General features: G+C 49.1%; 1 non-coding gene across 1 annotated transcript; it reads right to left on the reverse strand.

Annotated features, from left to right (window-relative positions):
* Positions 1-5,271: 5,271 nt before the first annotated feature.
* TRNAL-CAA (transfer RNA leucine (anticodon CAA)) lies at positions 5,272-5,344 on the reverse strand. The gene has a single exon. It is a non-coding gene; the product is annotated as a tRNA-Leu (tRNA).
* Positions 5,345-9,543: the final 4,199 nt, after the last annotated feature.

A 9,543-nucleotide genomic window follows, 5' to 3' on the forward strand; every position in this document is an offset into this window, starting at 1 on the left:
AGCCTGCCATGCAGCCTCAGTACGTCAATAAGCAGTATAACGTAAAGAAAAATATGAGGGGCGGGTGCTGTGTGAGTCGGTGAATTACAGAGAAAAGGATTTTACGGTGAGTACAAAAAATCCCATTTTCTCTTATATTCACCGACTGACACAGCTCCTCTCTTAGCCATTGGGACGTCCCCAAGCAGTGCCAAAACGAGCGGTGGGAAAGCGGCATAATAACTTCATCCACCATGGCATGTGGGAATTAGTATAAACTTTACCCACAAAAACGACAGTGTGTGGGAATAACTAAATTTTTTAAACACAAAAAAACAGGGTGCTCCTCAATAGAGAGGCACTACCCTCAAACCGCACCAGAACTGCAGTAATAAATGCAACAGTGCATTTACCAAAAAAAAGGAAAAAATGTATGTGCAATTGCAATTATACAGCCGCCTGCAAAACTTTGCAGCCAAAACAGGCATCGGCCGATGCACTGACATCTACCTTGTACAATTTTGTAAAGGTGTGAACAAACGACCAGGTCACCACTTTACACACTTGAGCGACAGATGCTTGATGTCTGAAGGCCCAAGACATTCCGATTGCCCATGTGGAGTGGGCCATGACCAGAAAGGGGGGTACCTGCCCCTTCAAGGCGTCTAATCCACCTAGAAATGGTGGCCGACGAGACCGCTGCGCCTTTCTTCAGACCAGCCACCAAAACAGGGAGTCTGACTTCCGGAAGGGAGCCGTGGCAGACAAATACACCCTCAGAGCCCGAACCACGTCGAGGGAATGGAGGGCCACCTCCTTAGGATGTGTCGGCTTAGGACACAGAGATGGTAACACAATGCTTCATTGATGTGAAATGCCGAAACTACCTTTGGCAGAAAAGAAGGTTGCGGACGAAACACCGCCTTATCCTTGTGGATAACCAGGTAAGGCGACTTGAAGGACAAGGCCGCCAGTTCCGAAACCCTCCTGGCCGATGTAAAGGCCACTAGAAACACCACTTTCTGGGAAAGAGTCAACAGAGGGATCTCTCTGATATTTTCACATGGCGGTTTTTGCAGAGCCAATAACACCAGGTTCAGATCCCACGGGGGTAACAGTGGACTCACTGAAGGAACAACATGCCACACCCCTTGAACAAAACTGTTCACTAGAGAGTGAGATGCCAGGGGTCGCTGAAAAAAAAACAGCCAAAGCTGATATTTGTCCTTTGATGGTGCTCAGAGCCAACTTCTGGTCTACTCCTTGCCGAAGAAAAAGCAGGACCCTGGATATAGAAAAAGAGCGCGGATGCCATCCTTTCTCCCCACACATGGAGATGTAGGCCTTCCAGGTACGATGATATATCTTCCGAGAAGAAGATTTCCATGCCCTCGGCATAGTTGGGATCACCGAGTCTGAAAGACCTCGGTTCCTCAACACCTGTCTCTCAATAGCCATGCCATTAAAACCAGCGATGGTAAAGCAGGATGGAGAATCGGACCTTGAGACAGAAGGTCTTCTCGTAGAGGGAGTTGCCAAGGAGTGTTTGCCACCAGGCGCACTAGGTCTGCGTACCAGAGATGCTGAGGACAATCTGGGGCAATTAGTATTCCTGGGATACCCTTGGCCTCCACTCTGCGAAGCAGACGTGGTAACAGTTTCAGTGGAGGAAAGGCATAGATCAGCTGGTACTGATCCCACGGAGCCACCAGCACATCTGACACGTCTGCCCATGGATCTCTTGACCTGGACACGAATCTCAGGACCTTTCCGATTTGAGACGGGAGGCCAGAAGATCCACGTCTGGTGTGCCCCACCGCAGGCACAGTAGCCTGAACACCTCGGGATGCAACGCCCATTCTCCTGGGTCCAGCATCTGGCGACCTTGATAGTCCGCCTGCCAGTTCTCCACTCCTGGGATGTAAATGGCCGACAGGGCCGGAACATGTTGCTCTACCCACCGAAGTATGTGAGCAACCTCCCTTGTGGCGGCCAAGCTTCTTGTTCTTCCTTGGTGATTGACGTATGCCACAGCCGTGGCGTTGTCTGACTGGATCCTGATCGGACGCCCTATGCAGTCTTATCGACCATGTGGCGAGGCATAGCCTGATCAGCAACTTGGATTCCTCCGCCGACCAGAGGCCCTGGGTCGATTGAACTCCCATTACTCCACCCCAGCCTGATAGGCTGGTGTCCATTGCGATCACTGTCCATTACAGAGGTAGGAACGATTTCCCGGACCGAAGTGCCGGGGACCTCAGCCACCAGAGCAGGGAATCCCTGACTGACTGGCTCACCTGAATCTGCAGATTGACAACGGAGATTTGTCACATTTTTTCAAAATCTCCTTCTGCAGGACTCTGGTGTGGAACTGGCATACAGTACTGCCTCGAAGGAGGCCACCATGAGTCCCATGACTCGCATGCAGGAGAGTACCGATGACCACTTGCGGTTCATCAGCAGTTTCACTGCAGCTCTGAGAGTCTGCAGCTTGTCGGAAGGGAGAAACACTCTCACTTCCATGGAGTCCAGCAGTAAGCCTAGGTACTCCAAATGATGAGTTGGAGCGATCACCGACTTCTTTAGGTTCAACAGCCACCCAAATTCCTACAGGGTCTGCATGGTGATCACCACATCCTTCTCTAACCCTGAGGCGGAAGATGCTCTCAGGAGGAGATAGTCTAGGTATCCCACGATTGCGATCCCACATTGCTGTAGCAACACCAAAACAGGAGCCAACACCTTGGTAAAGACCCGGGAGGCTGATGCCAAAACAAAAGGGAGAGCCTCAAACTGGTTGTGGGCTTCCCCGACTGCGAATCGCAGAAACTTCTGATGCCGGAGGCATATGGGTATGTGCAGGTACGCATCCTGGATGTCTAAGGACACCAGGGAGTCCCCTTGATGGAGTGTAGCGACTACTGAGCGAACTGATTCCATTCTGAACCTCTGTACTTTCACAAAGTAATTGAGGGCTTTTAGATCCAAGATTGGACGTACCCCTTCCTTCTTGGGGACTACAAACAGGTTTGAGTAGAACCCCTGGAAATGTTCGAGTCCGGAACAGGTACTATCACCCCACGACTCAGCAGGTCCTTTACCGCCCCCAAAAGGGAGTACGGGTATGCTGGAGGGGAAGAATCTGTTTTGCGGATAGAGAGGAACTCTATCTTGTACCTGGAGAAAATCAGATCGCAGACTCATTGGTTGGACAACCGAGAGGTCCACCGGGCTGCAAACTCCTGAAGGCGACCCACCACCCGAGTTGTGGGTGGGAGCAAACTTTCATGCGGTAGCACTTTTGCTCGCAGGCTTGTTAGGCTTGCGGTTCCCGGGACACTTTGGTCCTTCAGCAGTCATCCTGTCGGGCTGGGGGTGCTTGGGCGAAGCTCCGGGCGGATGAAAAAGCCATTTGTGAGTGGAAAATGAGGGTCCATGCCTACAGAGTGGCTCCTTAGGCCGCGTACACACAGGCGGATTGTCTGCCACACTAAGTTCGTCAGACAATCCGACAGACAGTCTGTTCAAAATTTGAATGAACGGACTTGACCACACACGATGAGCAGACAGTCCGCTGAAAGCGTGCGCAATGACGTGTACAGCACTTACGACGGGACTAGAAAAACGACGTCCTATACACTGCAATGCAACCTTCGGCCGTGTAAATCCTTTCTGAGCATGCGCCATACTTAGTCCGTCCAACTTGCCTACACACGAGCGGACTGTCCGCTGAAACCAAGTTTGGACGGACAAAACCAAGTTTGAACGGACAAAATTACGGAAATTCCGTAAGACTTTGTTCGTCAGACAGTCCGCTGAAAAAGTCAGCTGAAGCCCACACACGAGCGGATTGTCCGCTGAAACACGGTTCAGCGGACTAAGTTGGACAGACAATCCGCCCGTGTGTACGCGGCCTTAGCCTTCCTGGCCTGTGGGAGTAGAGTACTCTTACCACCTGTGGCATTTTTAATAATGTCATCCAAAGAGGCTCCAAAGAGCCGGTCGCCAAGGAAAGGAAGATCCGTCTGGGCTTTTTTGGATGCCTGGTCAGCAGACCAGCATTTTGACCAAATCAGGTGCCTCAGCACCACTGCTGACACTGAAGCCCCGGATAACAGAGGGAGATAACAGAGGCCGTGTCACAAACATACTTCAGGCCTTGCACTAGTTGGTCTGCTATTTCCACACAGACAGGAGAAGCCTTTTCTCCCAATTTGCAGTGTAACAGTTTTGCCCACTCAGTGTCTGCGACACAAGTGCGGATGCCAGTACTGGTCGCATGGTTGACCCCACAAGCATAAACAAGGAACAGGCCACTGCCTCGGCCTTCCTGTCCGTGGGGTCCTTAAATGCAGGAGTCCCCTCTACTGGGATTGTGGTTACTTTGTTTAACCTGGATACTGGGGGGTCCACGACTGGAGGAGCCGACCATTTTTTGAGAAGGCTCTCCTCAAAGGGGTAATGCACCACCATCTATTTGGGGCCCGAAAAGGTCCATTGTGGTCAACCCCTTTTCAACTGACACGGAGTGAACCTGTCCCCACTTCTTGAAACTCCCCCTTCTTTCTAGACCTGGCCTAGGAGATGCGACACCCATGTCTGAACACTGAAACCGTCCTGGATGGAACTCGGGCACTGTAGGGACACTACGGCTGCTAATCTCGGCTCCTAACCAACTGAACTGTGTGGCCCCCTACCAGTCATGGACAGGACCCCCTAGCCTTTTCACCCTGACCCTCATCAGATATCCACGAGCATCTGTTTTTTCCCAAAAAATATTACCCCCCCCCACCAAATTCTAGCATATCTTAAGATGTGGTGGGCGGAGATGGGACTCCCTGTCTTCCACCCCCAGGTTGGCACACGTTCCGCACGTAGGCCACCCATCTATGGGTACTGGTCTCCATTGGGACACTAGGTTGAGGTCTGGGACCCCCCCTTTATTGGGGGGGTTCCCACATCCAGATCACAGACGTTTTGTTTATCGCCAAAGTTACTGCTATGTTTTTGTGTTTTAGTTGCTTCAACAGATAACTCTTTGTGTTTATTCTCTACCTTTTCGCCTCTTTTCTCTACCCTCAACCCCTTCCCTTCCCTCCCTCCTGTCCCAGGAGCATCACCTTGCTTCAGACTCTGTTTGGATCATTCGACAGCCCCCCCCCCCCCCCCCGCTCTCCAGAGCCACCACGACTTCACTTAAAGGTAATATCTTGCAAACACACAAGGCCTCTGCTCCCCGGGGAAACAAAATAAATTATGGTGGGAACTTAAAAAGCTAGGGGCAAGTACAGTTGCCGAAACCCGGGATTGAACCAGGGACCTTTAGATCTTGAGTCTAACGCTCTTCCAGCTGAGCTATTTCGGCTGATCGACGCTGATGCTGACGTGACGCGATCGCACTGGGGAGGAGCCTGAGATGGCGGCTCGATGGCGGCTCTATAAGGGTGCACGGAGAGGCAACTAGCCGTGGCGGAGGTTCGGGAGCTGGGCGGGAGGTGAGAGGAATTCCAAGCTATCCCGAACGCCACGAGCGGAGGATCCTATGGCCATCTCCAGTGGCCATATACACCCCATCCGCCCACCACCTGAGAAAAGCAGCAGTGGATGGCCTAAAGCAGCTGGGAAGGAGGTGAGAGTGGCTCTGTGAGCCCACCCGGTTGGTTGGCTGTAGCTGTAGCCTGAGCCCCCCTCCTCCGCCCATCTTCCTGTCGGGGGTTCCCCCTATGCCTTGCTGTGTTCTCGGGATATACTGGATGGGACATTCTTCTGGAGCTGAGGAGAGGTACATGGGTCAGTGAAACAGAGAGAAGGAAACCTGCGGGAGAACTATAAAACAGTGAGTCTGGTGAAGCAGGAATTCATTGAGGACAAACAGCAGAGAGCCGGCATATCAAATGTCTTTTTCTCTTATAGCCCTGTGTGAGCAACTCTCAGGTAAAATACTGTTTTCCCTTTTTCTATGAACTGCTTAATGGCTGTGAACTTTGCTTGACTAGAAGGGCTCTGGTATTAAAGGACTTCACCTGCGGGGTGGTGGAATGTGAATCACTGGCGACTTTAAACGAATCCAGCTATAAAGCTACTTCTCTCTTAAATCAACAGAAACAAAAACTCCTCCCCCTCCTATTCCAGGTGAAATGTTCGGCTACTAAATGTTCACTCGATATGTGCTGTTTCTGGTCAAAAAAAGTTTTTTTTCTTTCCTCTCTGTGTATGATAATTGAACGTAAATTAGTAACTGTTTAAAGGAAACTTGTTATAAAACTTCTCTCCTAAATGAACAACTGAATAGAAAACAATCCCGCCCCCCTAGGTAAAGTGCAAAGTGGACATGAACTCTCTTGTCGAAAAAAAGACCATCGCATCCAATCTTTTTTTAATTTAATTTTTATTTATTTTTACGGGGGTAGAGGACTGAAAAAAAGGAGTAAAATATGAGAGGTCGCTCTCAAAGAGCAGCAGAACCAAAAACTCCAAGGGAGAGTCTAAGTACAAACGCAAGTACAATTCAGAAGTATTTAACAACTAAGGAGGGAAATCCAAAAAGTCCAGGACCAGAAAAAAACCTCAAGGGATGAAAGCCGCTAAGAAAGAGCTGGCCAAACAAAAGGGGGCTCAGGGGTATAAAGAAAGAGGAATCGGAAAGGGAGAAAGAAATGGATATAAGTGTAAGAGAAGAACAGAGAAGTTTATCCTAAATACCAACTAAAATGGAAATGTTTGAGAAGTTGGAAAACTCGATTAAAAGTGAAATAACAAATGTTAGAATGGATATGAGCCACCTCTTGAGGAGGGTGGAGGAAGCAGTGGAAAAAAAACTGAAAAACAGGCGCAAGAGATAGCGGAATTAAAAACAAAAAGTAAAGAGATTGCAATTAAACCAGAGGGACTTTGCATATAAGTTGGAGGACCAGGAAAATCAGAACAGGCATCAAAATTTAAGAGTGAGAGCTTTACCAGATATTATTAAAAAAATTCCATCAGTATGAAGATAAAGCTAAAATATGAAGTAACCTCAGAGGTCACGATACAATACATACAGGCAGTGTTGCAAGTGTTCACAGATTTGTCCGGAGGGACACTGGCCCGAAGAAGACAATTAAAACCGCTACTGGAACAACTAAGGGGGTTAAATATAAAATATGGCTGGGGGTTCCCAGCAGCATTAGTTGTGCATAAAGAATAGACATGTGCATTCGTTTTCGTCCGAATGCATTTTCGTCCGAATTTCAGCTATTTTCGTTTTCGTTTTGACAAACGATAACGAAAGCACAAAATCCGAAAAACGAAAGATCCGACATAAATAAATGCTTTATTTTCGTTTTCATTGTTACAACAGTTCGATATAGAATAGGAGATTCGACATGACTCTGACAATAGCAATCTGTCTATAGAACCTGTGGTCGAATGTGCCTAACCTTACCTCTATTAGTCCAAGATTATATAGAGAAAATATCCGACAGAGAAAAAAGATTTGACAGAGAGAAAAGATTCTGCATGTTACTGTCCTAAAAAGTGTTTGGGGACCCGGGTCCTGCCCCAGGGGACATGTATCAATGCAAAAAAAAGTTTTAAAAACGGCCGTTTTTTCGGGAGCAGTTATTTTAATAATGATTGAAGTGAAACAATAAAAGTGTAATATTCCTTTAAATTTCGTAGGGGGGGGGGGGGGGGGTTGTCTATAGTATGCCTGTGAAGGGGCGCATGTTTCCCGTGCTTAGAACTGTCCCTGCACAAAGTGTCATTTATGCAGGAAAAAAAGTCCTTTAAAATCACTCGCAGCTATTATGAATTGTCGGCTCCGTAATACAGAGAACACTCATTGAAAGTCATTGATAAAATAATAAATAAATAAAAAAGCGTGGGGGTCCCCCAAATTCAATTACCAGGCCCTTCAGGTCTGGTATGGATATTAAGGGGAACCCTGCCTCAAATTTAAGAAAAAATTGACGTGGGGTTCCCCCTAAAAATCCATACCAGACCCTTTATCCGAGCACGCAACCTGGCAGGCCGCAGGAAAAGAGGGGGGGACGAGAGAGCGGCCCCCCCTCCCTCCTGAACCGTACCAGGCCACATGCCCTCAACATTGGGAGGATGCTTTGGAGGTCTGTGACCCCTCAAAGCACCTTGTCCCCATGTTGATGAGGACAAGGGCCTCATCTCCACAACCCTGGCCGGTGGTTGTGGAGGTCTGCGGGTGGGGGGCTTATCAGAATCTGGAAGCCCCCTTTAACAAGGGGACCCCCAGATCCCGGCCCCCCCCTGTTTGAAATGGTAAGGGGGTACAAAAGTACCCCTACCATTTCACAAAGAAAGTGTAAAAAATGGTTAAATAAAACAAACACACTTTTGAAAAATTCCTTTATTAAAAATAAAAAAATAAAAAAAAGATTCCAGCGGCGGTAATCCACTCTTGCTATCCAGCGACGGACGATCATCTCTCCAGCGATGTCTCATCTCATCCAGCGCAGCGATCCATCCTTCTTCTGTCTCCGTGGAGGAGACACTGCAGGCATTCCGGCGGCTGACGTTTCTTATATATGGAGGGCGGGGCCACCCGTCACCTGACCCCGCCCCCCTCTGACGCAAGGGGAAACCCGGGGTTCCCTGTGACGTATGGGTGACCCCGCACCCCTCTGATGTAACACAGGCAGGTTTCCATTACATCAGAGGGGTGCGGGGTCACCCATATGTCACAGGGAACCCCGGGTTTCCCCTTGCTTCAGAGGGGGGCGGGGTCAGGTGACGGGTGGCCCCGCCCTCCATATATAAGAAACGTCAGCCGCCGGAATGCCTGCAGTGTCTCCTCCACGGAGACAGAAGAAGGATGGATCGCTGCGCTGGATGAGATGAGACATCGCTGGAGAGATGATCATCCGTCGCTGGATAGCAAGAGTGGATTACCGCCGCTGGAATCTTTTTTTTTATTTTTAATAAAGGAATTTTTCAAAAGTGTGTTTGTTTTATTTAACCATTTTTTACACTTTCTTTGTGAAATGGTAGGGGTACTTTTGTACCCCCTTACCATTTCAAACAGGGGGGGGGGGCGGGATCTGGGGGTCCCCTTGTTAAAGGGGGCTTCCAGATTCTGATAAGCCCCCCGCCCGCAGACCTCCACAACCACCGGCCAGGGTTGTGGGGATGAGGCCCTTGTCCTCATCAACATGGGGACAAGGTGCTTTGAGGGGTCACAGACCCCCAAAGCATCCTCCCAATGTTGAGGGCATGTGGCCTGGTACGGTTCAGGAGGGAGGGGGGGCCGCTCTCTCGTCCCCCCCTCTTTTCCTGCGGCCTGCCAGGTTGCGTGCTCGGATAAAGGGTCTGGTATGGATTTTTAGGGGGAACCCCCACGTCAATTTTTTTTTAATTTGACGCAGGGTTCCCATTAATATCCATACCAGACCTGAAGGGCCTGGTAATTGAATTTGGGGGACCCCCACGCTTTTTTATTTTTATTTTTTTTTTATCAATGACTTTCAATGAGTGTTCTCTGTATTACGGGAGCCGACAATTCATAATAGCTGCGAGTGATTTTAAAGGACTTTTTTTCCTGCATAAATGACA

This window comes from Lithobates pipiens, unplaced genomic scaffold (assembly GCF_037356315.1).
Source record: "Lithobates pipiens isolate NorthernLeopardFrog02 unplaced genomic scaffold, aLitPip1_a1.2 Scaffold_30, whole genome shotgun sequence".
NCBI classification, from domain to species: Eukaryota; Metazoa; Chordata; class Amphibia; order Anura; family Ranidae; genus Lithobates; species Lithobates pipiens.